Here is a 26,833-nt window from a genome sequence, read left to right on the forward strand (position 1 = left end):
CCAGAAGAAGGCTGAGATGCAACCAGAAAGTTGAAAAGACATTTGGATTGTTGTGACAGAAATTTGCTTTAAGCACATTCCAACCTTGTTCAATTTCAATCAAGCACCTGTACAAGGTGGCTGGCTGGTTATATAGATCCTATGCAATGGTTATCTTTGTGGGATGGCAGATTTAACCCTTTCATGCCAGGATCTCCCATCATCCCAAATTACGGAAGGGGACAAAAATGCAAAGCTCAGCATTGGCCATTGAATCAAAAACCCCATTGACCTGAGTCATTCATTGTAGGTGTTGTGACAGTAGACAATAGTGACATAGATAACTAGTTTTGAGAGGCAGGAGCCTTATGAGATATTTAAAGGACCATTTGGTCCTTCAACCAACCAATCAGCCACTGTTTTCAGTAAAAAATTTGCCCTAAATGTCCTTGGCTCAGTATACCTGAATGAGTGTCTCCACCTCCATCATTCAGCCTAAGGTCCAGCACCAAGGGCCTTCTGGCGTTTCCCTTACTGCGAGAAGTGAAGTAGCAGGGAACCAGGCAGAGGGCTATCTCGGTAGTGGCGCCCAGCCCGGGAACGCCCTCCCATCAGATGTCAAGGAAATAAACATTACTATCTGACTTTTAGAAGACATCTGAAGGCAGCCCTGTTTAGGGAACAGGAAAGCCGCCCAGAGTGGCTGGGGAAACCCAGTAAGATGGGTGGGGTATAAATAATAAATTATTATTTCACTGGCCTGGCTTAGCATTCTCTGTCTGCCAGTGCAAGTGCTGTTCTATGTGCTAAACTTATGTATTTTCTCACCTATCATTTTAATAATTGTCGGCTATCTGGAAAAAAGAAATCTCTCCTACTACCAAAAGTGGAAAAGATGGTGGGAACAGAGCTTTGCTTTCATATCTTCATCTGCATATATTGTAATTTTGACTTTTGAATGGAGCAGCATTGATAGAGACATCAATGAAGATGAATAAATATTGAACTGCACAAAATCAGTTAGAAAGCTTTCCCTTCTTCCCCAACCTCTTACTTAAGACAAGGGTGAAAAAATAGCTTTTATCCATTCTGCTGATAATCGTTTCCCCTTCAATGGTTTTTCAGCTATAGTCAATATTTAGAAACTGACACTTTTTTCCCACCCTAGGACATAAGACCAGGATTGCTAGCTTTGGAAATTTTGTTTCTGTGAGCTCTGCAGGCTCTCTCTCTCTCTCTCTCTCTCTCTCTCTCTCTCTGTGTGTGTGTTTGGGGTTTCAGTCTACTCTGATGTTTTGGTAACTCTCACAAAGGCCACAAAGCTGGTGAAATGGTGCAGGGGAAAGTGGCCCTGGGTAGGGAGAGGGAAGAAATCCATCCCCATTTGCATTAAAAGGCAAACCTACCTGCTTTGAACTTCCCAAAACAATACAGTGGTACCTCGGGTTACATACGCTTCAGGTTACAGACTCCGCTAACCCAGAAATAGTACCTCGGGTTAAGAACTTTGCTTCAGGATGAGAACAGAAATCGTGCAGCAGCAGCGTGGCGGCAGCAGGAGGCCACATTAGCTAAAGTGGTGCTTCAGGTTAAGAACAGTTTCAGGTTAAGAACAGACCTCCGGAACAAATTAAATACTTAACCCGAGGTACCACTGTACACAGCCACCCTTTGAAATTCACGCTCCCCTGGATTTTGCAGTGAGATTCTGCATCCAAGCAAATGTGTGCCAACGTGCCATATTATGAATATTATATAAAATGAATATTATTGGGAAAATGACAAAAATGCATTATAGTAGGCAGAAATGCTTTGCAAAAAACGTGTATATTTGGATAAATCCACATTAAATGTTGGTGAATTATTGGGATTTTTTTTAAATAAAAAGAACTTTAAACAGAAATGTGGAGAACTGAAGTTCAGTAAAATGAGAAACAGAGAGAAATCAGGACTGATAGACTGACCCTTTCCTAGCAGAAAGGAGACTACTCTTTGGTTCCAGTGACTGAAACCAGCGGAAGAGGATTCTGAACCCAACATCCTTTATGTCTTCAGCCCTGGTGCACATAGGTTTTCTTTAAATTGCTAGCATGGGATATTTGTGTACAAGAGCTGGTTTGGGTCCATGGCATGAGATGGAAGTAATGTTAGTCCCTCATCCCCACTGTGGTACCAATCCAAATTGGAACTCACACACCAGCTATTTGTAAAGCGACGTAAGCTCAGTAGCGAAGTTCCCTTTTGCATGGATGTCATCCAAATTATGTGGTAAATGTTTGTAAAACCTCAGACTCTAGAAAACATATATTTTACCACCTTGTTTTCAAACTGAATACTGTATTTAGAGGAAGGATGGGCTATAATTATGCTGTAAGTTATCAAACAAACAGCACATGCGAAATGAGATCAGATACCTTATTTTGGAGGAGAACGCTGGTGTAAAATGAATGCATTTTTGTTGCAAACAGCCTTGAGGTAAAATGTGGGATCCTATAGCACAGATGTGCACATCCCTACTTCAAATCATGGTTTTTAATTTTCAGTGTCCCAGTGGGTCACAAGCCATAGCTGTTCATCACATCAAGCTGTAGTGAAGCTTCCTTGTCTGAACCGAGCCAAGGAGTAAAATAATAATGTTTATTAGATAAGAAGTTAGCTTTCACTTGCTTCAATAGCTCATAAGGACATTTATATGGAGAGGTCAGTGATATGCAATTCTATCTAAATTTAACTATATTATTGGTGAAAAGCTTAATAAATGAATAGCCCTGCTATTCGATACATGAATAACTGCACACCATATTTACTGATGAGTACACTTACAGCTGGCATGTGTTATCCAATCTTCAATTACTATGTAAGGATTAATTATATACCAGTGAATATTGTGCCACCAACTCCTGCTTTTATTGCGAGATCCAGTTCCTGGATGAATCTAATAACTGCAACATAAAGTTCATTATCTTCAAACTTATCACCATGTTGATCTTTGCTAACTTTTGAAATAGGAGGAGGTGGTTGTGAGGAAGGTGGGTGGTTCTTACAGAACCTCTACCTTGCATGGAGTGCAGGAAATGAGATTTTCATTATTATTGTGCAGATTCATAAAGTTCCTATCAGGCTCTTCAAATAAGCGGGAGGCTCCTGCAAGAGTGGACCTGAATGCAATTGCCCACATTCTGCCTGTTAAAAATATATAATTAAAAATGGCTCGCTCTTGTGAACGTGATTAGCTTGCCTCCTTGTTCATTGCCTTGGTATAGGGTTGTTTATAATAGAGCCGAATGGATGCAAATATGTTTCAAGTGCTTTATACATGTTTGCCCCAAAGTAAGCTCCATTGGGACCTACTGTGAGGACAATAGTACAGGAAGTTTACTTTGAGGACAGTAGCACAGGGAGCCAACATGATACACCCCTGATGTTGCTACACTCCAACTCCCATCATCCCAGGTTATTGGCCATGCTGGCTGGGGTCAATGAGAGTAGTTGTTCAGCACCACGTTAGCTATCTCAGGGCACCACGTTGGCTACCTCTGGTGTGTGGGTTTGCAGCTTACGTATTAGTTCACATAAGCAAAGGCTCAAAGGGTTTTATTTCCTTAATCTGCATCCCACTTGGGAGCATTGATAGTTTGTACTGAAACCCATTTTCATGCAGGAGGTTTTCTCATTAGTTGCTCTGCTGTTGTTTCTCAGTATGTATGTATGGAAGCTACAAATACAGTCAAGTTGCATCATCAACACATTTTACTTGTGTGAATTCAATTTTATGCACTTGGCTGCAGCTCCATTTCAGCCTTTTTCTTCTGCCTGTGTCTCTCTCTGCCTGCCTCCCACCTCCTTCCTTCTGCCAGTCAATCACATGTGGAAGAGTGAGGTTAGCCAGTGGAAACGCTTCCCCCTCCCCTCCCCAGTCAAGAAAAAGGTAATTTAGGCTATATGCAATTTGCTCATATACCCGCAATCTTCAGAACTAAAGCCTAATAAATAATAATAATAATAATAATAATAATAATAATATTTATAACCTGCCTACCTGGCTGGGTTTCCCCAGCCACTCTGTATTACCATATGTGACTCACCTGTAGATGTATCTTACTATCCCATATTTGCATAAGTATGTCATGACGCTGCAGCTTGTGTGGTTGCTGACAGATGGGACTGCCACCTGGGGGGAAATGTAGGAAAAGTCTTTTTACCCTTCATATCGCAGTTGCTGCTGGCAAAATGGGTGAGCAAAGGAGAGAATGAAAGTCTTTTCTTGGGCTTCTCTCAGGGATGGCTGGTCCAAGGTAAAGGGGGAGGGGGTTGATGAGAGCCAAGGAGTGTTGTTGGTGAGGTCCAAGGGAAGGGAGCTGGCAGCTGGGTGAGGTCTAAGGGGAGGGAATCAGAGGTTGGCAGGGGGTGAGGGCAGGGCCGTCTTAAGCATATCGGGTGCCATGGTGCAAAGCTCCCTCTGGCTTCCCCCTTTCCCCCAGAGTTTTTTTAGGGAGGACAGCGCTGCCGGCGGGGCTGGAGGAGGAGGGCAGTGGCTGGAGGGCGGTTCCTCCAGTGGCAAAGAGGCGGAGGCTGGACACTGTGCCTCCTGGCTCAGCTGGCTGCTTCGTGCCATGGTGGCCACAGCAGACGGAGGCTCTGGGCACGGCGCTGCTTTGGCGTGGCATGGCGGAGGCGGGCGAGGGCGGCGAGCTGATGCCAGGAGCTGCCGCTTCCAGCCTTCGCCTCTTCCCTGGCGCTCTCCAGAACTTGGCGCCCTGGCACCCTGTGCTACTAGCCTCTATGGGTAAGACGCCACTGGGTGAGGGGCAGGTGAGGATGGGGGAGTACGTAGGGTTGCTGAGCAAACTGAGCAGAGGCACAGCCCATATTATGTATTTATGTATGTATGTATGTATGTATGTACATTTGAATAGAGGTGACTTATGACCATTGGTACATTTAGTTCAGTATTTAGTTCAATATTGTCTACACTGACTGGTAGTCTTTCCTAGTCCTTTCTGGAGATGTTGAGAATTGAAACTGGGACCTTCTGTATGCAAAGCATGTGCTAGAGCTCCTTGGCAAATAATACATATCTATATGCATATTATTTTAAATACAGAACTGGAGGTCTAATCACACCCTACCAGAATGCTACACAGAGCATATTTGAAGAAGCAGTTTTTTGGCTTGGCTTTGCTTTAGAGATCATATCTGGAAAATGCAATATCTGATGCAGGCAAATTATGATGCCTAATACTGTGTGGTAGCAGTAGGAGTCAATCGTTGTGGTTTGTGTCTGATTTTAGTGGGTGAATGTTGTGTATCTCTGCTGATCCTGCTGTTTGAGTCTGCTGATTTGATTATAAACTTGATGTATTGTATTTGATTTGTGTTCTTCTCTGGTTGTATTATAACATGTCGTTTGCTGCTTTATGGACCAAAGTGCAGAATAAAAAGAAATAATAATAATAATAATAATAATAATGTTAATTATAGCAATGCTGTAACTTGTCACTATTAGCAGTTGGTGTTAGAAGGAATAGTGTGTGCCGCTGTGCATTCACAGGTTCCTGTTTGATGTGCTACATGTCTGAGGCATTTTCTCACTGGTCCCTTTCCAGATAACTAGTCACAGAAAGCGAACCCGAAAGAATGATTTTCTAAAACACACCCTAATTTTCATTTTCATGGCATTATATGCCCACAGTATCTCAAAACTTTCTACAGTTTGCATGTGACCAGAACATTTACCAGTGTAACCAGTTCTGTCACTTGGTATTTGAAACTGGCCATTCAATTTGCTAATGGCTTAGTATAATGCAACAATATATTGAAGCCCTGCATTCCCAAGAAATGCAAAAAAAGACCCCACAGACGTTCAACTTCTAGAAGACACCAGCTTGGGAAAGGTGGCTAGACCCCATCACCTGGAAGCAAGTCCCCCTTTGAAATCAGTGATGTTTACTCCCACGTAACCATGCATAAGACGGATGTTGGTTTCCTTAATTTAGACATCCTGTGTGCTCCTTAATACTCCTTTCATTACAAAAGCATTTTGTGCCCTCCAAAAAGTAAAAAAATAAAAACCTGGGTAATCGGATTTCAGCTGGGTCTGGGCTGATAATGATTGAGATAGTGGCAAGTGCAGAGTTGTCAGAGAGTAGTACAAAATCCAGGGGAATGAAGAAAAGAAGGAAATAGACAGTGATTGGAAGGACAGAGATAATAGGATGCCTTAGGCCAGTTGTAACTCACATGGACCTAATGTGTGTGTGTGTGGAGGGAGGGGAGAAGAATGTCTTAAAACCAGGGGGAGCAGGAAATGGGAGGCAGAGAGCCAAATGAAACAAGTCTCACTTGAAGTATTTTTGCCATTTGTTTTCTGAAGCAGTGTGACCTTTCCTATGAAATCATCCGCCAGCCTGCTGTGGAACCAGCATCCCTGGGCTCGCCTCTACCAGAAAGCCATGGATATTTCATGCTGGATCAGGCACTTAATGCATTATCTAATACATAACATAAGGCATGCAAACTGTCACCACTAGCCCTTCCTTTCCCCCGCCCTCTCTTGCAGATCTTTGCTAAGGTTAATGCTTTTGTAAATGAATGTCATTGTTCTGATGAATTCCCCACGAAGCTAAACAATTCCGTCGCTCCTTTGTTATGGTACTCTTGTTTTATCCCACTTCTAAAGCTCAACATGAAGCGAGTTCACATGCTCTTCTTTCTCATAAGAGATCAAAGATAAATGGAAGGAACCGTTAAGCAAGGCACAAACTCTGGACTTGTGTTCACGGTTTACAAAAGCAAACACCTGACATGTAGCTGCCTCAAAGATGTGTTTTTATAAGAGAACATTTCATGCAATCTGCTGTGCTGCTTAACATAGGTCTTGGGTTCTGAAAGCTATGACACCCTTGCTACTCCCGATGATCTTTTAGACCAGAGGATTCCAAACCTATAGGTTTAAGGTGTTAAGTCTAACATACAAAGCCTTCAACAACTTGGGACCTAGATACTTGGTGGAACACCTCTCCTCATATCATTGACCCAGGCTTTGAGGTTAGTGGAGGTGTATTGCCCCACTGTGGGTGTAACTCCCTGCGTGGTGATGTGGAACATGGCCCTCTCTGTTGTGGCTGGAATTTCTATGCCCTGGAGGCATAGATGGCCACAACATGATTTGAATTCCATCACCTGGTGTTCTCCAAAGCCTTTGGAGCATTTGATCAGGCTGCTCTGAGATTGGATTTTTCTGTTCTGCAGCATTCACTGTTTTCTGAGGTTGTGCTTGATAATATAAAGGTAAAAAGCTATAGGACCCCTGGATGGTTAAGTCCAGTCAAAGGCAACTGTGGGGTTTGTTGGAAAAAAACTCCCGGGAAGGCCGCCACCTTCCCAAGACACCAAGGCGTTTCTCCAGTGGTCACCCTCCGGCTGTAAATCTTCCTCAGTCCAGAGAGACCGGTAATAAGTGACCCCTCCCCCCGAGAGGAGCACACTCATCTTCTGGCATCCCATTGCAGAAGAAAGAGACAATCCGTAGCTTTAAACTACTTTATTTACATTGTCTATACACAGAGCTTCATCCGCGTGTCTGCTCTCTCTGAGCAGCGGTACGGAAGAACACACTTCACACAGAAGCAAAAGTAACTTTTTACAGTACTGAAACCGAGCTGAGACTTCCTGTCTCATGCTCTCAGACACTCACATGATGTCAACAACCATTGTGCTGCTCTCTGCGCAGCTGGTGAGATAAAAATCCTAACAGGGTTGTGGTGCTCATCTCTCTTTCAGGCCAAGGGAGCTGGCATTTGTCCACAGACAGCTTTCTGGGTCATGTGGCCTGCATGACTAAACCTCTTATGGTGCAACGGAACACTGTGACGAAAACCAGAGCACACAGAAATGCCATTTACCTTCCTGCCTCAGCGGTACCTATTTATCTATTTGCACTGGTGTGCTTTCAAACTGCTAGGTTGGCAGGAGCTGGGACAGAGCAACGGGAGCTCACTCTGTTGTGGGGATTCAAACCGCTGACCTTCTGATTGGCAAGCCCAAGCGGTTCAGTGGTTTAGACCGCAGTGCCACCCACATTCCCGCTTTATGATATGTTGGTTTATTGGCCACTTTAAGAACAGGAACCAGGACTAGATGGGCATTGGCCTGAAACAGCAGGACTCTTCTTATATTCTTCTGTTTTTATTTGTTAAATCAATTTGAGATGTTTCATAGACAGCAATTCATAAATGATTTATTTTATTTTTTAATTAATTTTAATTAAATTTTCATTAATAACAATCCAATGGAGGCCACATTAATACAATGACAAATCACAATACAATCAAAAGAGCCAATTAAACAGTTCCAAATTAAACATTTTTGGATGACTTCCCGTCTTCCGGCTATCAAGAGTTGATGTTATTCTTTGATCCTACACCAATTTTCTTAATTAATCCAAGTTCCACAATTCCGATCTTAATCCTTTGTTCTAGCAGCCACTGATGTGATGACTTTCTATCGCGTTTAATAAATCCAAATCCATTAACTTGCAGAGGGAATTTATATCCTGTAGCTGTGTGAAATATTTGTTTACCTTCTTCATTTCCTTCATGTTGTAGTCAGTCAATTTTTTTCAACATTGCCCCTCCTTCGAAAGCTCATTTCTAGGTGTGTCATAGCTCCATTTTGCCTCTCTGAAACCGAAAGCAGAAAGAAGTCCGGCCGCGACTTCTGGCTTACTTTCAGTGTTTATATCCTTGTTTCTTCTAATGAGCTGGAGTCTCACCAAAACAATCATAAATCAGAACTAGAGCTCTCTTTAGTTGGAAATGTTAACAAATCATCCCAGTATTTCACACAGTCTATTCTTTCAAGCACTCCATAAAGAAAATTATAAGTTCTTGTTGAATCCCTCTTGCATTCCATATATAGTTGTAATCCATTAGTAATTTCCTTCCATTATTAATTGGTTCTTTTCAGTGAAGGTTTGCCGATTCCTGGCACAGCAAAAATAACGTATAACGAGAACAAAGGCTCCCTTCACTTACGTAGCATTCCAATTATGATGACCAGAGTCTTCTCCAAATCAAAACCTTGGCATTCAGTGACTGATTCATTTTGCAGGTTATCGTTCTCCTTCTTCCCAAACACGTCTGTTTCTTAAGTCCAAATTCAGATACGTCTTAAAATAAACAGAGATATCTCCGCTCATGGCTATTGCATTGGGGAGTTTCCAATACGTGCAGTGCTATGCCCTCTGTGTCCCTGTCCTGCATTCCATCGGAACAAGAAACAGTTATTGGACAATCCGTGAGAGAAAGCTCTCCCCTCCTGACCGGGGGAGGTGGGGCTTACAAGGATAATTACTCCCAAATTATCCTTGATTAACCGCACGGCTGGCATCCGCTACCATGGGATCGTTAGTTCGCCATGGCAGCTGCGCCGGAAGTCCATAAACAATTTAAAAAAGAAACTAAAGTCAAAATCTGATACTGGAAGCCAAGAGCGTCTGGGTACAGAAGCCCCACGGTATCGTAGTTGTATGAGAAGGACCAGTGGTGGATGGTACCCATTGCGACTGGTATGGCAGAAGGCGGCAAAGTCAACAGTAGGTGGCACCAGAGCTAATGGCAGGCAGAGTCAACTAATTCTGCCTTTGCTGCTATCCTCCTCTCTGCTGAGTTGTACAAGGGCAACACTGGGACTATGGAGGAGGAAGATGATAGGCAGTGCTGCCTCCTTGGTTGCTTGTAAGTAAGAAGGCAAGCAAGTGGAGGATGGCTGAGGGCAGACTGAGGTTGGAGAAGGGTTGTAGCTCAGTGGCAGAACATCTGATTTGAAGGCAGAAGGTCCCAGGTTTGATCCCTGGCATTTCCAGATAGGATTGGGGAAAGCTGCTCCCTGAAACCCTGGAGAGCTCCTGCCAGTCAGTGTAGACAATACAAAGCTAGATGGACCAAGAGTCTGACTCACAATAAGGCAGCTTTCTATGTTCCTACGGTGGGACAGTGCCATAGTTACCCTAGTGGAGCAGTTTCCACTGAGAAGGACTCCTGGTTTCATGTTAGGAGATACTGTGGTACCTCGGGTTAAGAACTTAATTCGTTCCCAAGGTCCGTTCTTAACCTGAAACTGTTCTTAACCTGAAGCACCACTTTAGCTAATGGGGCCTCCCGCTGCTGCCGCGTTGCCGGAGCACAATTTCTGTTCTCATCCTGAAGCAAAGTTCTTAACCTGAGGTACTATTTCTGGGTTAGTAGAGCCTGTAACCTGAAGGGTATGTAACCTAAGGTACCACTGTATTTGCTTGAACAGGAAAACTCATGTTAGAATGACACTACAGCCCACAACTTCTTACCTCAGTGGGAAAATTAGGTCTCAGGCAGGGGTGTGATTTTGAAAACAACCAGCTCCCCGCCACTGGAGTGGCACAACCTGATAAGCGGACGACCTCATCTCAGAGACTGAAACTAACCCCTTCGCTTATCTTCCTAGCCATTCAGTTGAGAAATAGGCAATTTGCTGCCCTCAAATTCCCGAGTCGAGGAATGGTGTCACATTTTTGTGCTTCCAAAATTTCTTCCAGTACCTACAAAGATTTTTTCACATATGGCTCACAAAAAAATTGAAAAAAAATGGCTAAGCTTCTGGAAGTCAGCCTGTGATGATTACACACCCTGCCAATCCCAGGAGAAATAGACCAATAATAGTCCTGCGCAATTACAACTGCCAGGAAAGAAAGAGGAGAGAGCGAGAGCAGCCAGCAACCTCCAATATAATGAGGCACACCAGTTTCCTGGTCATATTATAAAATAACCCTTGAGGAAAGAGAAGCGAGAGCTGCCACCAACAGCATCCATAGTGCAGGAAAACTGAAATCACATGTATTGATTTGTGTGATGCTAAGTGATATTATGTGAATGCTCTGATAATGGGCAAATCCACAAACTTGTTGGGCTGAAGTTTTGTCTAACTGAAAGCATTTGGACAGAGGCAGTTTTAAAGGGGGGGAAATAGAAGTGTTTTAGTGGTTGTGAGACACCTGTGTGCACAAACAAAGGTTGTGTTTTGGGTAGCACAAGAAACTATGGTTTGCCATGGTGGAACGAGCCTAGTCTTCCCCTGTGTGGCAGAATTCTTTCTCTCATTCTTCCTTCAGTGTGGCTGTGAGGAGGACACCACAGGTTACTAGAACAGCCAGTTTTAAGTATCCACAGTTTTGTGTTATGTTCAAACTCTAAATCATGGTTAACTTTTGCCATGGCTTGACTGAAACAACCCAGCTTTATAACCTGCATCTTGAAGTTGGCTTGTTCCACATAAGCCATAGTGAAGATTAAACTCTGTTGGCCAGCAGTAGCAGCAGCAGCTTCCAAACTCCTCCTTGAGGACATAGCAGAAGAAGAGGATGGAGCCTGGGTGATGCTACGCTCATTCTCATAATGATAAATCATGCTTTATCTAGATGTCCGAACACAGCCAATGTGTTTGTATGTGTGTCTCCTCCCTTTTGGCAGCAGTCCATTGCATCACATGAAATGTTATTCTGGAAGACCTCCCAGCTTTGCCAGGCAGCTTTCTCTGGTGTATAGGGAGCTGTCAATGGAACGGGGAGGCTAAAAAGTCCCAAATCTCAGCCTTTGCCATAAACGGATTAAAGCAATTAGCCACAAAGTTTCGGGGAAGAGACATGAGAAGCAGCACAATCAGTGTTTGGCAATGGTTATGCCCTTCTATAGTTGAGTCTCAGTTCCACTATTATTTGGGGGGCTGGGAAGGGAAGACAAATTCATAACACCTATGTACTACGAAAGTACCGTATTTTTCGCTCTATAGGATGCACCTGACCATAGGATGCACCTTGTTTTTGAGGGGGAGAACAAGAAAAAAAAATTCTCCCCCTCTCTGCGCAGCACCCCTTCAGTGAAGCGACAGGAGAAACGGAGCCCCTTCCATTTCCTGCTTAGCTAAAGGGGCACTGCGCCTTAGCTGAAGAGGCACCTACCCTTCAGCGAAAGGAACCTGAAGCCTCTGGAGCACAGCGGGAGCTCCTGCTGTGCTCTGGAGGCTTCAGGCGGCTATTCTTGAAGCCTGGAGAGCGAGAGGGGTCGGTGCTGCTGGGGCTGGCTTGCCTGATGGGGAGAGGAGCTAGCAGGAGGGAGTGGTAGCTGTAGGAAGATCAAAGCTTAGGTGGTGAGAAGATTGAAGTCTCTCTTCTTACTCTCTCCCTCCTGTTCACCTCCTTGCCACAGACAGTGGTCACTTGCTCCCTGGACCACACTATGTTGGCCCCATCTCTGCTTTGTAATTGGTGATGCAGCCAGGAGATGTAGATCTAGTGTGTCCACTATGCTTGTCATTCTAGAGGGTTCCTACTGCCTGCCAATTACAAGGGCCAATGTAGTCCAGGGTTATTTTTTTTAGCAGTGATTCCTGCACTTCAGGGGGTTGGACTAGATCTTTTTTGCCGTCCCTTCTAACTCTACAGTTCCATGTCTCTATGATTCCTACAGCTGATATCTTGTATACAGATATATGCTGAGATTTTATATAGGTATATATATTTTTAAAGCTTTTAGAATCTATTCCTTTGGGTATATTTGGATACCCCCCCTCCCCATCTAATTACATGTACCCCCTGCAACTTTCAATATATTATGATAATCTTATGGGAAGAAGTTTTTCTTGTCTGGCAGGCGAATAGCCTTCTAAAGATAGTGATAAGTGATTGAAACATGCACCAACAACACTCTGAACACATTTTGTGTGTGTTTGTAACTATTTTTAGTGTACATCACTCCTCCAGAGCCCTCGGCAATGCAGGCAAAATGCCAGACTTGGCAATCTTTTGAGGTTTTTTAATGTGCCAGGTTCTGGCTGTATCACATTTTTAAAAAAACAAAAACAAAAACCCCAGACTTGTTTTCTCAGCCTTAGTAAATTGATCCAGATTTGAGCATGACTATGACATCTAAATAGACCCATGAGACTGGCATTGAAAAGTTGCCACAAAAGCTGGAAAGCGTTGATGGTTGTTCCTTTCTTTTGCGACTCTTTATCACAGTAATGGGTGAATGAAGAGCAGCTTAGTTTCTGCTCTGGTGTCCTTTTTCATAAGAATATGCCGGTATCAGGTTCCAAGTGCGTAATGCATTTCTGCTATTCTGCTATACTCATAAAAATGAAATGAAAATAAACTACAAAATGCACGAAGAATTCCAAGAGAAAGTCCGCGCTGAGATTTAACATGCAAAGTCACTTTCGCCTTTCACACGCGCAAAAATTCCTATGCCTTGGGTGATTACTTTTAAGTCTATAAGCATGCAGCGCATTGGGAGTACAATGGAGACCATTATAACTTTTAATATCCTGGCTTTGGGGCATGTAAATTCCTTGGCACAATGCTGTGTTATCATCTTTGAAGGCATAATGCCCTTGCTTTAAATACATAAATAAAAATAAAAAGGGATAACCTTGAACTAGCCAATGGCACACAGCCATAAAAAGACCTGTGATTACTACTGCAACTTTGAAGAAGTTTGCAAACTTCCAGTGATGTCCAAAATGTAGCTATGCCTCAAATTAACAGAGGAATGCAAAAAGAGCCCTGTTGAATCAGGCCAAAGGGCTAGCTAGTTTATTCATTTATCCAACAGTGGAGGCAGAATGTAGCCACCATGGCTTGGCGCCAGGTGAGCCTTGCTAGGGAGAGCATTCCACAAATGTTGAGCCACCACAAAAAAGGCCCATTCTTGTGTTGCAACCCTCCAGACCTCTTGTGGAGGGGACACATGAAGAAGGGCCTCAGATGATGAACACAGGGTCTAGGTCAGTTCTTATGGGAAGAGGCAGGCCTTGAAGTATTACAGTCGTGAGCCATTGAAGGCTTTATAGTTGAAAACCAGCACTTTGAATTGGGCTTCGAAACCAACTGACAGCCAGTGCAGTCGATCCAGGATTGGTGTTATATATTTAAACCAGAGCTTTCATGTTGGTGACACACCTTTTAGACATGCATCATTTTGTGACATAGTACCATATTGGCCTGAATAGAAGCCTCACTTTTCCCCCAAATTCCGGCTTATATTTGCGACCTTACGGTATGCAGCCAGGAGTGCGGGGCAAACAGCGCCAGGAGTACGGCAAAGCAGTGCCTGCCCCATGTGTCATCTGCTGTCCTCTCCCCCAAGGGAGAGAGAGCAAGGAAGGGGAAAGGCCAACAGCAACGCAGCTCCCCCCCCCCCCAGTATGCAGCCAGGAGCAGAGAGGAATGGAGTGGCTTATATTCGGGTATTTTTTCTTTTTTTCTCCCCCCCTCCAGTTTTTAAGGTGCGGTTTATATTTGGGTGCATCCTGTATTCAGGTGAATATGGTAATTCTGTTTTCCTAGCAAATAGGAGGTTATACTATACAGTGGTACCTCAAGTTACATACGCTTCAGTTTGCAGACTTTGCTAACCCAGAAATAATACCTCGGGTTAAGAACTTTGCTTCAGGATGAGAACAGAAATCATGCTCCGGCGGCGTGGCAGCAGCAGGAGGCCCCATTAGCTAAAGTGGTGCTTCAGGTTAAGAACAGTTTCAGGTTAAGAATGGACCTCCGGAACAAATTAAGTACTTAACCTGAGGTACCACTGTACTGACCTCTTTTCAGGAGGAGGGCGGGGAGTGTTCGCGCGACACACCTACACACTGCAGCCGACACACAAACGTGTCGTGACACAGTTTGAAAAGCTCTGGTTTAAACCATTGTGCCCTGGTGAGCAACCTGGCCTCTGAATTCTGCGCCAGCTGAAGTTTTGGAGCTGTATTCAGAAGTAGTCCCATGTATTAAGCATTGCAGTAATCTAACCTAGAGTTTACCAGGGCATAGGCAACAATTCTCAGCATCCCATAACAAACTACAGTGCCCAAAATTCTTAGAGGGGATGGGAAATGCATTTTGAACGGGCTTTGAAGGTATAGTGAGTATCTACAGACTCTTGGTCATGTTTAACAACAGGCATTATGATTTCTGCTCTCTGGCAATAGAGGAATGGGAATGGGAAATCATTTAGAGAAAGCCATGTGATTTTAAATGCTTGGAAGCATTTTCTTAAAACATGCACAACCTGGGGCTAAGCACAACCATTTCTTATTAAGCATCATCCCCCAAACAGTGTTAACTCCAGGTGATTTATTCTTCAGCATGCTTCTTTCATGTTGCCTATATAAAAGCAGTATCACATTATCACTTGTAGAGGGGAGAAATCTTATCTTAAAAAGATATCTCTGTGGATGTGTGTGTTCATAGGAAATAATGTAATAACTGAGAAATTTTTCATTTAAAAATGGCCTGTGGAGTCAATTAGAGGCAATCTGAAATGCTTTGAAAATAAAACACAGAAACTTAAATATGTATGAGGTTTCAAATCATTAAGGACCAGAAACAGCCTGGTGATAAATACTGGAGACATAGGGGTATGGCAGGACTGTTTCTTGTCTTTGAAATATGGGGAAGAACCACCATCAAGGATTAAGGGCTGCACCATACATTACAAAGAAGAAGGAACCTCTTTAAAGGTTATCATATGTGTATCTACTCAGAAGCAAACCCCATGGAGTTCATCTGGGGTTAATCCCAGAAAAGTGTATATAGTCGTACCTTAGAAGTCAAACGGAATTCCTTCCAGAAGTCCGTTTGACTTCCGAAACCAAATTTCAGCTTCTGATTGGCTGCAGGAAGCTCCTGCAGCCAATCAGAAGCCACGGAAGCCCCATCGGATGTTCGGGTTCCAAAAGAACATTAGCAAACCGGAACACTCACTTCTGGGTTTGCGGCGTTTGGGAGCCAAAACGTCTGAGTTCCAGGGTGTTTGGGATCCAAGGTATGACTCTATAAGATGGCAACCTATTTGCTTCCCTTTAAGTGCCACTGAGGAATGCGGGTGGTGCTGTGGGTTAAACCACAGAAGGTTGGCGGTTCGAATCCCCGCAATGGGGTGAGCTCCCATTGCTCTGTCCCTGCTCCTGCCAACCTAGCAGTTCAAAAGCACATCAAAGTGCAAGTAGATAAATAGGTACCACTCCAGCGGGAAAGTAAACGGCGTTTACGTGTGCTGCTCTGGTTCACCAGAAGTGGCTTAGTCATGCTGGCCACATGACCCGGCAGCTGTATGCCGGCTCCCTTGGCCAGTAAAGCGAGATGAGCGTCGCAGCCCCAGAGTCAGCCATGACTGGACCTAATGGTCAGGGGTCCTTTTACCTTTAAGTGCCACTGAACCCAGTGGAAGTTACTTCTGAATGGACCCATACAGGATATAACGGTTGTGCCCAATTCCGTCACAAAGAGGCACCTAAGGGAACAGGCTTTGAAGTGCTTAGCTGAAGTCGATGCAGCTGTCTCTTTGAAAGTGTATGCCTCTGAGTTGCAGCAGACCTAATCCTGCTAATCTAAAAGAAGAGATTCTCCTTTCTCACCCAGGATGTAATAAACTTTCACCTGCAGTTTTGTTTTTTTATAAGAACATTTCTTTAAAAACAATAATCTGCTGCTTAATTAACTGGGGCATCTTTCTGCTTGACATTTTTTTTTTTAATGATTAAAAGAAGCAATTAGATGTCTGCAGCCCTAGAAAAAATTCCAATCCTCAATGTTTCCCGGTGCTACTGACTGACATGACCAGGATCAACCCCCCCCTTTTTTTGCAGAGTTCATAGGCAAGTTAGCCATAAACTAAAGATGCAACTGTTCAGTTATTTTCCTCCAAGCATCCAAAGCTTTATATTTCAAATAAATCCATCCAACAGTGCGGAGCTATGAACAGCGGGGCACGTGTATTTCCTAGCTACTTGATCTCTGTGCTGTGCCTCACCATTTCCCTTTTAATTTGGCTTTGCAAAATGCAAGGACACTCAGTGAATGAATCACATATTCCATAGGCTCCCAGTGATTGCCCAGATGCACCATTCATCTTGCCAAGATCCCTGGGACTTACAATCACCTGCAGTGTTCAGAAACATGGTGCCTGTGTAGCTTTTCTTTCCTTCATTAGCCCGTTTGTTGGAGATGACGTAAGCCAGCCCCATTCTCTACTGCCAGAAAAAAGAGAAAAAGAAAAGAAGAAGGATGAATGTACATCTAGGATATTCTTTCATGAATTTGACATGAGCAGCTGATCATAAGTAAATAACTAATTTGCCAATGGCTTTTTTTTTTTTGTATTTTAAGCTTGCTTTTATTGCACATTTCTGTGCACCACATAGAATGAATTATTCTATTAGTACAGAACCATCCCTCTTAACATCATATGTAGAACCGGTGTAGTACAGTGTTTAGAATGCTGGGTTCAAATCCTTGCTCAGTCGCAAACCTGCTCTGGGTGCAAGTTGAGGTCTCTCTGCCTTACCTACCTCTGAAGGTAGACACTCTATTTTATGCGTAGCATGCATAGGGTTGCCAGACCTCCAGGACTAAGCTGGAGTCTCCAAGACTGCCCCACCCCCCAGTGGCAGATAGAGGGCTTGAAAAAGAAGAAGAGTCTATACATGCTGCTTGCAAGCTCCAACCCGTTAGGGGCTGGTTGCAAATTGTTGCATAGACTCTTGGGCCGGGGGCAGGGGGTGGGGAGGGTTAAAAGCAGTGCTTTTTTTCTTAAAAAATGTTCAGGGTACTCTCATTTTGACTCAAGAAAATCACAATTTTATAGTTCAAATCGGGAAAAATAAATATAGTAAATGGACAAAGATTCACAAAATGTTTTAGGGGTATGCGTACCCTGCGTCCCCCCAGAAAAAAGCACTGGTTAGAAGGAAATTAAATGCAGCATAATTAACACTGGTTGACAAGAGCCGTTCACAAGTATAGAGACAACCATTTTAGCTAAGGTTTCTATCCTAATTTCCAACCAGTGACATATTTGCAAATTTGTTAGACGTGTTTTTTATTTGAATGACATGCTCTCAGCAACTGTGGTTCATACTTACGGCAATGTGTCATGCCCAAGGACATCACCAAGGGGTACATCCCATGACATCACATCACCAGGGGCCACCTCTAGGTCTCAGGTTTGGGCCTTGTAATCCCAGGGTCTGGGTTGCTCTTGTTCTGGTAACCCTAAATTGACAGGTCTCTCCATCCCTCCCCTTGGCCTCTTCCCATTTTCTACCGTGCTCTCCCATAAGCTGGGGATGGGCTGAATAACAAATTATGTCCCTGTTTGGTCTTGCTTGCAGGAAATCATAGGTCTGTCCTATGCCATTGCAAGCTGTTTCATCCAGTTGTGTCCCATTGGACACATTTTCGGCAAAATTGTACATAGAACATACACATTTCAATGCATTCCTCAATAAAATATGGATCTTGTATGCAACTTTTATGTAAAATGTACACCAAAAATGCATTGCAAAATTCAGAGAAGTCTGTAATCTGACCTGGAGCTGTGCTCTGATCTGCAAGCAATTTGAGAACATTTGATCAGGCCAGTTCATCGAGAACCAAAGAAGACCAAGCAAACTCCTTCCACATCTTTAGGCTAAAATAGGAAGGAGATTTCTGTGAGATGACACTTGATATCATACTACAAGCACTATTACTGATAGGGGAAGCATTTTGTTGGAAAGCACCTGGTGAGAGGGTGTGTTGACTGCATCAGGAGCAGTTCTGATCTTGCAGGATTTCCTTGTAGCATAAAACAACGGAGAGGTAGAGTCTATTGGTTTTGTTGAGATGAAAATGAGAATTTGGCTTTTCATGGAGACTGTAGCTCTGTTCACACCTTCAAAATTTATAGCAGGGTTGGGGAACTGGTGGTCTTCCAGATGTTGTTGTGCTCCATCTGCCACCAGCCTCATCCAGTACGGCGAATGGTCAGGAAGGATGAGAATTATGGTCCCACAGCATCTGAAAAGTCGCGGTTTCCCCATCCCTGACTTAAAGGTTGAATGTGTGAATAAGGTACCAGATAACCCTCACTATCCTCCCATCTTTTGCACATTCAAGAACTCTGCAAATACTGTATATGATCTCCCATTGGTGGGTACAGCACCTGCACATATACAGTTGTGAAAACATAGAATGACAGAGATGGGAGAAGTCATCTAAGTCCACCCCATTCCCTGCCAAAGCAGGAAATCCAGTCCATGGGGCTCTTTCAAACCCTTTGCTGGATACAGGAGATTGGAGATTAGGACAACTGATGTCATATCCACCCCCTTCCAACATGTTTAAGTCTACACATTTTGAAGGTGCGAACAGAGCTTCAGTCCTGTGGGATGTGTATGGGGCCAGGATCTGAGCACTCCCAAGATTTAAGGTCCCGTGCTTTCAGTTAAGAAGTACCTTTTAATAAAATGCATACATCCTATTTCAGCCCATGAATATTCAGGCCCTTTAGATGCTCCCTTCTCTCAGGGCTTCACGGAAGGTCTGCAGAGGAGGTGCTGATTCCCATTAGGTTGATGTTAAGTGAAAACAGCATGAAGTGTCTTCTGATTTTGGCAGCACTGCCTGTTATTACCATTTTGACTTTCCGAAGAAATCTGTTAGTTATTTTCACTTGTTTTTTTAAAAAAACACACACATGCACACTGCTCTCCAATGTGTTACTAATTTGAATCGGAATTCTGAATGCCTGTATGTAAAGTTGGGCCTAAAATAAATGCCGGCTTAATCTTGTATAGAGCAATAATTGCAGGTGCCTTTTGCAGCATTTAGCCTGATTGCAGCTTTAATCTCTTCCATGTGCAGCTGTGGTGAAGTGCATGCTGTTTGTGTACGTTTTTTTGTCTCCATGCTGGAGGGTCGCTTCTAAGTTTATCGCTGCCATTGTGCTGAAGATTATCAGGCAGCACGTGGAATGTTGGCAGCATCAGCGGATTCTTAAATGCGCTCTTGTGGTCCCTTTGCAAGAAAGCGGGGAAGGGCCATACCTCAGTGGTAAAGCATCTTCTTTCCATGCAGAAGGTCCCAGGTTCAATCCTTGGCATCACCAGGTATGGCTGGAAAAGACTCTGTCTGAAACCCTGGAGAGCTGCTGTTGGTCAGTGTGGACCAAGGTTTCCCAAACTTGGGTTTCCAGGTGTTTTTGGACTACAACTCCCATCAAGCCTAGCTTGCAGGACCAGTGGTCAGGGATGATGGGAACTGCAGCTCAAAAACAGCTAGAAACCCACCTTTGGGAAACCCTGGTGTAGACAATACCAAGTGGTCAAACCCATTTGGTTTAACTCAGTATAAGGAAACATCTATGCTTCTAAACCAATGACTAGGTTGTGATCGGTAAGCTACTCTTTCCTATTTCTTGTGTCCTAAAATAGACTTATTTTTCCCCAGGGTGAAGAATCTTCATCCCTGCTCCCCTCAGGAGGCACAGTTCCCAGAGTTCCCTGGGAAGTGGGATTGATTGTAAAACTACTCTGGGAACTGTAGCCATGTGAGCGGAATAGGTATCTCTTAACAGCTCTCAGCACCCTTAACAAAGTACAGTTCCCAGGATTCTATGGGGGAAGACATGACACCAGTCCTGAAAGACCTACATTGGCTCCCAGTATGGTTCTGAGCACAATTCAAAGTGTTGGTGCTGACCTTTAAGGCCCTAAACGGCCTTGGACAAGTATACCTGAAGTAGCTTCTCCACCCCCATCATTCAGCCCGGACACTGAGGTCCAGCTCCAAGGGCCTTCTGGTGGTTCCCTCACTGTGAGAAGTAAGGTTACAGGGAACCAGGCAGAGGGCCTTCTCGGTAGTGGCACCCACCCTGTGGAACGCCCTCCCATCAGATGTCAAGGAAATAAACAACTATCTGACTTTTAGAAGACAGGGAAGTTTTTAATGTTTGATGTTTTATCGCTTTATTATTATTATTATTATTAGTCATATTCTGTTGAGAGCCGCCCAGAATGGCTGGGGAAACCCAGCCAGATGGGTGAGATATAAATTATTATTATTATTATTATTATTATTATTATTATTATTATTATTATTTCAAGGTGATATTAAAGTGCTTTAAATGTAAGTTGGAGGTGTGCGCTGAGTCATTGTAGACAATAGTGAGGTAGATGGACCAATGGCATTAAGGCCCAAATGGAAGAAAGAAGTTCAGGTGGAGGAATGCTAGGAAAGAAACAATTTGAGGAAGGGCCATAGATCAGTGGCAGAACTTCTTCCTTGCATGCAAAAGTTCCCATGTTCAATCCGCATTGGCATCTCCATGTAGGGCTGGGAGAGTCTCATGCCTGAAACCCTAGAAAATGTCCATAGTCAATGTAGACAATCCTGAGCTGGATGGAGCAATGGTTCGGCACAATATAAGGCAGCATTGTGCGCTCCCAATTCCTCAGACTGCATCAAAGGGGTCCAGGTTTAATATACTTCAAATGTGGTTTCTCTGCCTGCAAGAGCCTTCTTGTTATTTTTTGTTTTCAGTAATGTCTCTCCTCATTATTTGTTACTGGCCAATATAGCACTCTAAATAGAATATGTTAAACTTTATTGTTGTTCTGCACTTGGAATTGTTTTATCTGTGTGACTGCTGCTAAGGACTCCCTTTAGGCAAAAGACATTCAGAGCGTTTTGGGAAGGCAGGCTATAAGGATGACCTCATCAAATCATGGAGTTGGAAGAGACCCTGGGGGTCATCTAGTCCAACCCCCTGAAATGCAGGGATATACAGCTGGATCGAACCTGCAACCTTGGTGTTGTCAGCACCACAGCCCAACCCACTGAGCTAACCAGCTTTCATTTTGATGACCCTTTTCTGACATTCAAGAATGGTTTGGGAGTAAACCACTGGTGAATATTGAGAACTGTATGTTACTGAGCTGAATTTTCTCTCTCTCCAGACATTGGGCTCTTTCTCTTTCAGCCATACATGCACTGAAATGGGGTATTATACTACTCATTGAATAAAGAATTATAAATGATTTATTTACCATTAAGAAATAGTCAGATCATAACCAAAAGTGCACCTAAGTGCTTATATAGGCAGAATCGTAGAATCATAGAATTGTAGAGTTGGAAGGAGCTAGGAGGGTCATCTAGTCTCCATAGCGGATTTTTAAAATATAATCATCATCATCATCATCATCATCATCATCTCACACTGGTGGTATCCAATGCTAGCCCTGCTCAGAGTAGATCCAGATACATTCATAGACATGACTAAGTTGGACTCGTTAATTTCAATGGATCTGCTCTGAGTAGGACAGCTGAGCACAATCCGTAGGTTCTCTGCATTTGACTTTATGTCGATATATTCTTTGAGTAGGAAATTAGGAAGGCATTTAGACTTCTGAGTAACACAGAATAAGAATGGGTTGTTGCCACATATAACAAAATGTCACTGAAAGGGGATTAACATTTTGAATTTTGACAACCACTTCTAATTATATGGGAGTTCTAGTGAAGTCCAGGCAGACAGGGAGAAATGTAAAGTATTGCACTTGGGCAAAAAAATTGAGAGGCACAAATACAAGATGGGTGACACCTGGCTTGAGAGCAGTACATGTGAAAAGGATCTAGGAGTCTTGGTTGACCACAAACTTGACATGAGCCAACAGTGTGACGCGGCAGCTAAAAAAGCCAATGCAATTCTGGGCTGCATCAATAGGAGTATAGCATCTAGATCAAGGGAAGTAATAGTGCCACTGTATTCTGCTCTGGTCAGACCTTACCTGGAGTACTGTGTCCAGTTCTGGACACCACAGTTCAAGAAGGACACTGACAAACTGGAACGTGTCCAGAGGAGGGCAACCAAAATGGTCAAAGGCCTGGAAACGATGCCTTATGAGGAATGGCTAAGGGAGCTCGGCATGTTTAGCCCGGAGAAGAGGAGGTTAAGGGGTGATATGATAGCCATGTTCAAATATATAAAAGGATGTCACATAGAGGAGGGAGAAAGGTTGTTTTCTGCTGCTCCAGAGAAGCGGACACGGAGCAATGGATCCAAACTACAAGAAAGAAGATTCCACCTAAACATTAGGAAGAACTTCCTGACAGTAAGAGCTGTTCGACAGTGGAATTTGCTGCCAAGGAGTGTGGTGGAGTCTCCTTCTTTGGAGGTCTTTAAGCAGAGGCTTGACAACCATATGTCAGGAGTGCTCTGATGGTGTTTCCTGCTTGGCAGGGAGTTGGACTCGATGGCCCTTGTGGTCTCTTCCAACTCTATGATTCTATGATTCTATGATTCTATGTCTTTTAATTGGATGGGTCCCTCATATCACTTTTGGAGACAGTGCTGTTGGCTTTCTGTCATATTCAATGGGTCAAAGCCAATTTAAGGATAAGACCTTTTTCATTTTTGTTTTTGCTTTGCTACCACAGATTTCAAAGAAAGAATTAATTTTCAAGATTAGCAATATATACAGCAGGCATGAGGAACTTTGACCCTCAGAATGTCATTGGACTCTAATAACTATCACCCCCAATACTGCTCCCATATGCCTTATACTACTGGAGTATTGAAGTATTAATTGAAGTTTGCACGCTACACATTGTCTGAGACCATAAAGTCCTTGCTAAAAGTAAACACGGATGAAAGATCTTACATTCAGTGAAAAACCAATGGCTGAAAGCAAATATGCTATGTAGTAATTCAGAAATGTGTATTCTCTCCATTAGGGTCATAGTGACTTCGGGAGCAGCAGAAGTATAATAATATTGTTGTAACATGGCTTATTTGTATTGATGCTGACATTATGCATAAACAGTGGGATTCAATAGGAAGAAATTATGCATGAAACCAATACGTATGTCAATAAATAAAACAAGATTAATTTAGTAGTGTAATCAAGCAATCTTCAATAGAATAGGTATTCATTTTAATCTAGTTTAAATAAGCAGTGTATCTGTCACGCCACGGCTAGATTTATGAATTCCATGTTATCAATTTTTCCTTCTAAATCAATGATAACAACCCTGATTAATACATTTTAAGTACTGCAGAGGCTGAGTGCATGGAGTGCCCTTCTCTATCTTCCTGGTGCTTTAAGTGTTGTGTTTACAGTCTCTTTTATTACTTTTGACTGTATGTTGAGGTGACTATTTTGCTTGCTGCTTTTATTTATGATCCACCAGATCTTTCTGGAATAATAGTTCTTGGGGTTATAAATTTCATAAGAACCTCCTTCACACCTGGCTGTGTTCATTCTTCAATCACTGCTGCACCTCCTTTGTTGAACACAGCTTCCTTGGATGAGGACAGTATATTGAATTATTGTCCTCTTTCCAAATTGCCTTTGCAGAGATGACAGTGAAACTGCATTGTTGCAACATTTTACCAATAATAACCTCCCAAAGTAAACACAATCTGAATGATACACCTCAGGCAGAAATTTGGCACCACTGCAGCAAGAAAGTGCTCCTTGAAGTCATCTCTAAAGAATTTTTTTGTCATTGATGACTTTAGAAACTTTGTTGCACTTAGTATTTGCTTCATTGGAACAGACAGTCTTCTTTGTTAGAGTTCATTAGAATGCAAGAATAGCCCTGAAAGATCAGGCCAAAGACTCATCTAGTCCAGTATTCTGCTTTCACAGAGACCAACATATGAGAAGACCACAAGCAAGACATGAAGATAATAGCAAACTCCCACTTGTATATGGGGTGTTAGGGGAAGGATCTTACTTCTGGTAGAAGACATGTTGTGCACTTTCTGGGGTAGCTTGTCCAGCTTTGGTCCCCACCCCCAGGCACTCAGTCAGCACATGACAGCAGCCACACCCCAGGAAATGCCTTTGACTAGCCAGCTAAGCCTGGTGAGGGTAGCTGATGGGTCTCAAACCCTCAGTGAGTTAGGAACTAGCCTTGCATGTGAAGACAGGCTCATCTCTTGTATCTAAGTCCCCCATCACAACACTCTTCACTTTGCTAAGAAGTTGCATGTGCATTGTATCCTTGGCATACTATTCAGCAGGGATCTGTTGATTGCTTCTTCTTTTAGATCAGGGGTAGTCAACCTTTTTATACCTACCGCCCACTAATGCATCTTTCTTGATGGTAAAATTTCCTTGCCGCCCACCAATGCTCGATAGAAGGAGGATTCAGCTTGTGCCATAGAACCCCCTACTGCCCACCTAGAATCCTGAAATGCCCACTAGTGGGTGGTAGGGACCAGGTTGACAACCCCTGTTTTAGATAGAGCCATCATGGGCAACATTTTTCACAGCACATGCCCATTTATGCATAAAAATTTTATTTGTGAGTAAAGGCACAAGGGGTTGCAGTTTGGAAATGGATATCGTGTAGTTATCATTATCTGAATTTGAATCCAATGGGGGAAAATCTTGCATCTGCTGCAACAAAGACAGAATATGTATTTAGGAGTTTAGTGATGTATGATTTTCCACAGATTAATTTATTTGCAGGTGTTCAGCCAACCAATATGCATATATTTGTAAAGAAAAAAAATGGAATAAAAAGGAGAAAATCTTTATGGGAACTTACAGAAAATGCATTTAAAAAGATAAAGCCTATAGGGTTCTCCAAATAGCTGTAAGATAATGTTTTTGAAAAAGGCAGTAGTAATTTGTGAAAGATTAAAGACATTTTTGCTTTTATAGCTGGAGAAGACTGTGAACTGTTTGATATAATTGTTATTCAGCCTTTGTTTTTGAACTCTAAAGTTTGGCTTCTGTTTTGTTCTGTATTTCTGAAGGATATATTTGTGATAATCCATGTGCTGGCAGAAAGACATTTGTTTTTTTGGAAAATTAATTAGATCATATTTGAATATTCATATCACTCTCTTGCATTGAAGGGATAAAAATAGTTTCTGTTGATTGCCTGGGGAGTTAGGGATGACCCAACATGGCTCAATTTAAAAGAAAAAATATACACAACAAAACAATCCTTTTACCCTTTCACACATTCGTTGTGCAACCTACCATTAGAATATGATGAAACTTCCTTTGATGTTTCCTCTTATGTACTTCTGAGCCAGATGTGGGAATACTCAGGATGAAACGGTGAAATCTGCTATGATTAAATGGGCACAAGATGTTGGACATAACATAATGATGGCTGACTGGGAACAGTTATGGACCACAGGTATGAAGTTTACGGCATGCAATGCCTTAAGAGAGAATATTATGAAAATGATATACAGGTGGTACATGACCCCAGTCAAGCTTGCAAAAATCTATCATTTGCCCAATAATAAATGTTGGAAATGTAAAGAAACTGAAGGTACATTCTTTGGTGGACGTGCCCAAGGATTAAGGCTTTCTGGGAAATGATCTATAACGAAATGAAAAAGGTATTTAAATATACCTTTCTGAAAAAACCAGAGGCCTTTCTCCTGGGCATTGTGGGCCAATTGGTGCCAAAGAAGGACAGAACTTTTTTTATGTATGCCACAACATCAGCAAGAATACTCATTGCAAAGTATTGGAAGACACAAGATCTACCCACTCTGGAAGAATGGCAGATGAAGGTGATGGACTATATGGAACTGGCAGAAATGACTGGCAGAATCCGAGACCAGGGAGAAGAGTCGGTGGAAGAAGATTGGAAGAAATTTAAAGACTATCTACAGAAATATTGTAAAATTAATGAATGATAGAATGATGTTGGATAGAAATTAAGTGGTTTCCAGCTGTAATGTTACAAGGGAATATGAAAAATGGATTATTAATAGGTAAAAATCTAACGTTACAATATTTTAAAATTAGAGACTAGGATAAATAAAGAGGGTAAGGATTTGCTGAACCAACAATACCGAACTGGAATACAAAAAAGGGAGGCGTGAGGAGGTCCGGGAAACAAGCTAATGAAAAATAAGTAATGGAAAGACTGAGTTGTTTTTAATCATTTTTATTTTGTATTTTCTTCTTTTTTATTTTTATTTTGTAACATTTTGAAAATTTCAATAAATATCTTATAAAAAAAAAA

The 26,833-nt window shown here is 42.7% G+C and overlaps 1 protein-coding gene and 2 long non-coding RNA genes across 6 annotated transcripts in view; 2 read left to right on the top strand and 1 right to left on the bottom strand.

Annotated features, from left to right (window-relative positions):
• The window catches only part of LOC308459640, a 215,621-nt gene that overhangs the window by 131,029 nt on the left and 57,759 nt on the right, over positions 1 to 26,833 (bottom strand). The gene's annotated exons all lie outside the window — the stretch shown is intronic.
• NXPH1 (neurexophilin 1) overlaps positions 1 to 26,833 on the top strand; it is a 170,065-nt gene that overhangs the window by 95,556 nt on the left and 47,676 nt on the right. The window lies entirely within an intron of this gene.
• Positions 1 to 26,833, top strand: part of LOC308459633 — a 36,044-nt gene that overhangs the window by 1,492 nt on the left and 7,719 nt on the right. The window contains exon 2 of the long non-coding RNA XR_013978245.1: positions 3,837 to 3,907. This is a non-coding gene — a long non-coding RNA (uncharacterized lncRNA). The remainder of the gene's footprint in view (positions 1 to 3,836; positions 3,908 to 26,833) is intronic.

Source organism: Podarcis pityusensis (assembly GCF_964106645.2).
Source record: "Podarcis pityusensis genome assembly, chromosome: 12".
In the NCBI taxonomy this organism is placed as follows: Eukaryota; Metazoa; Chordata; class Lepidosauria; order Squamata; family Lacertidae; genus Podarcis; species Podarcis pityusensis.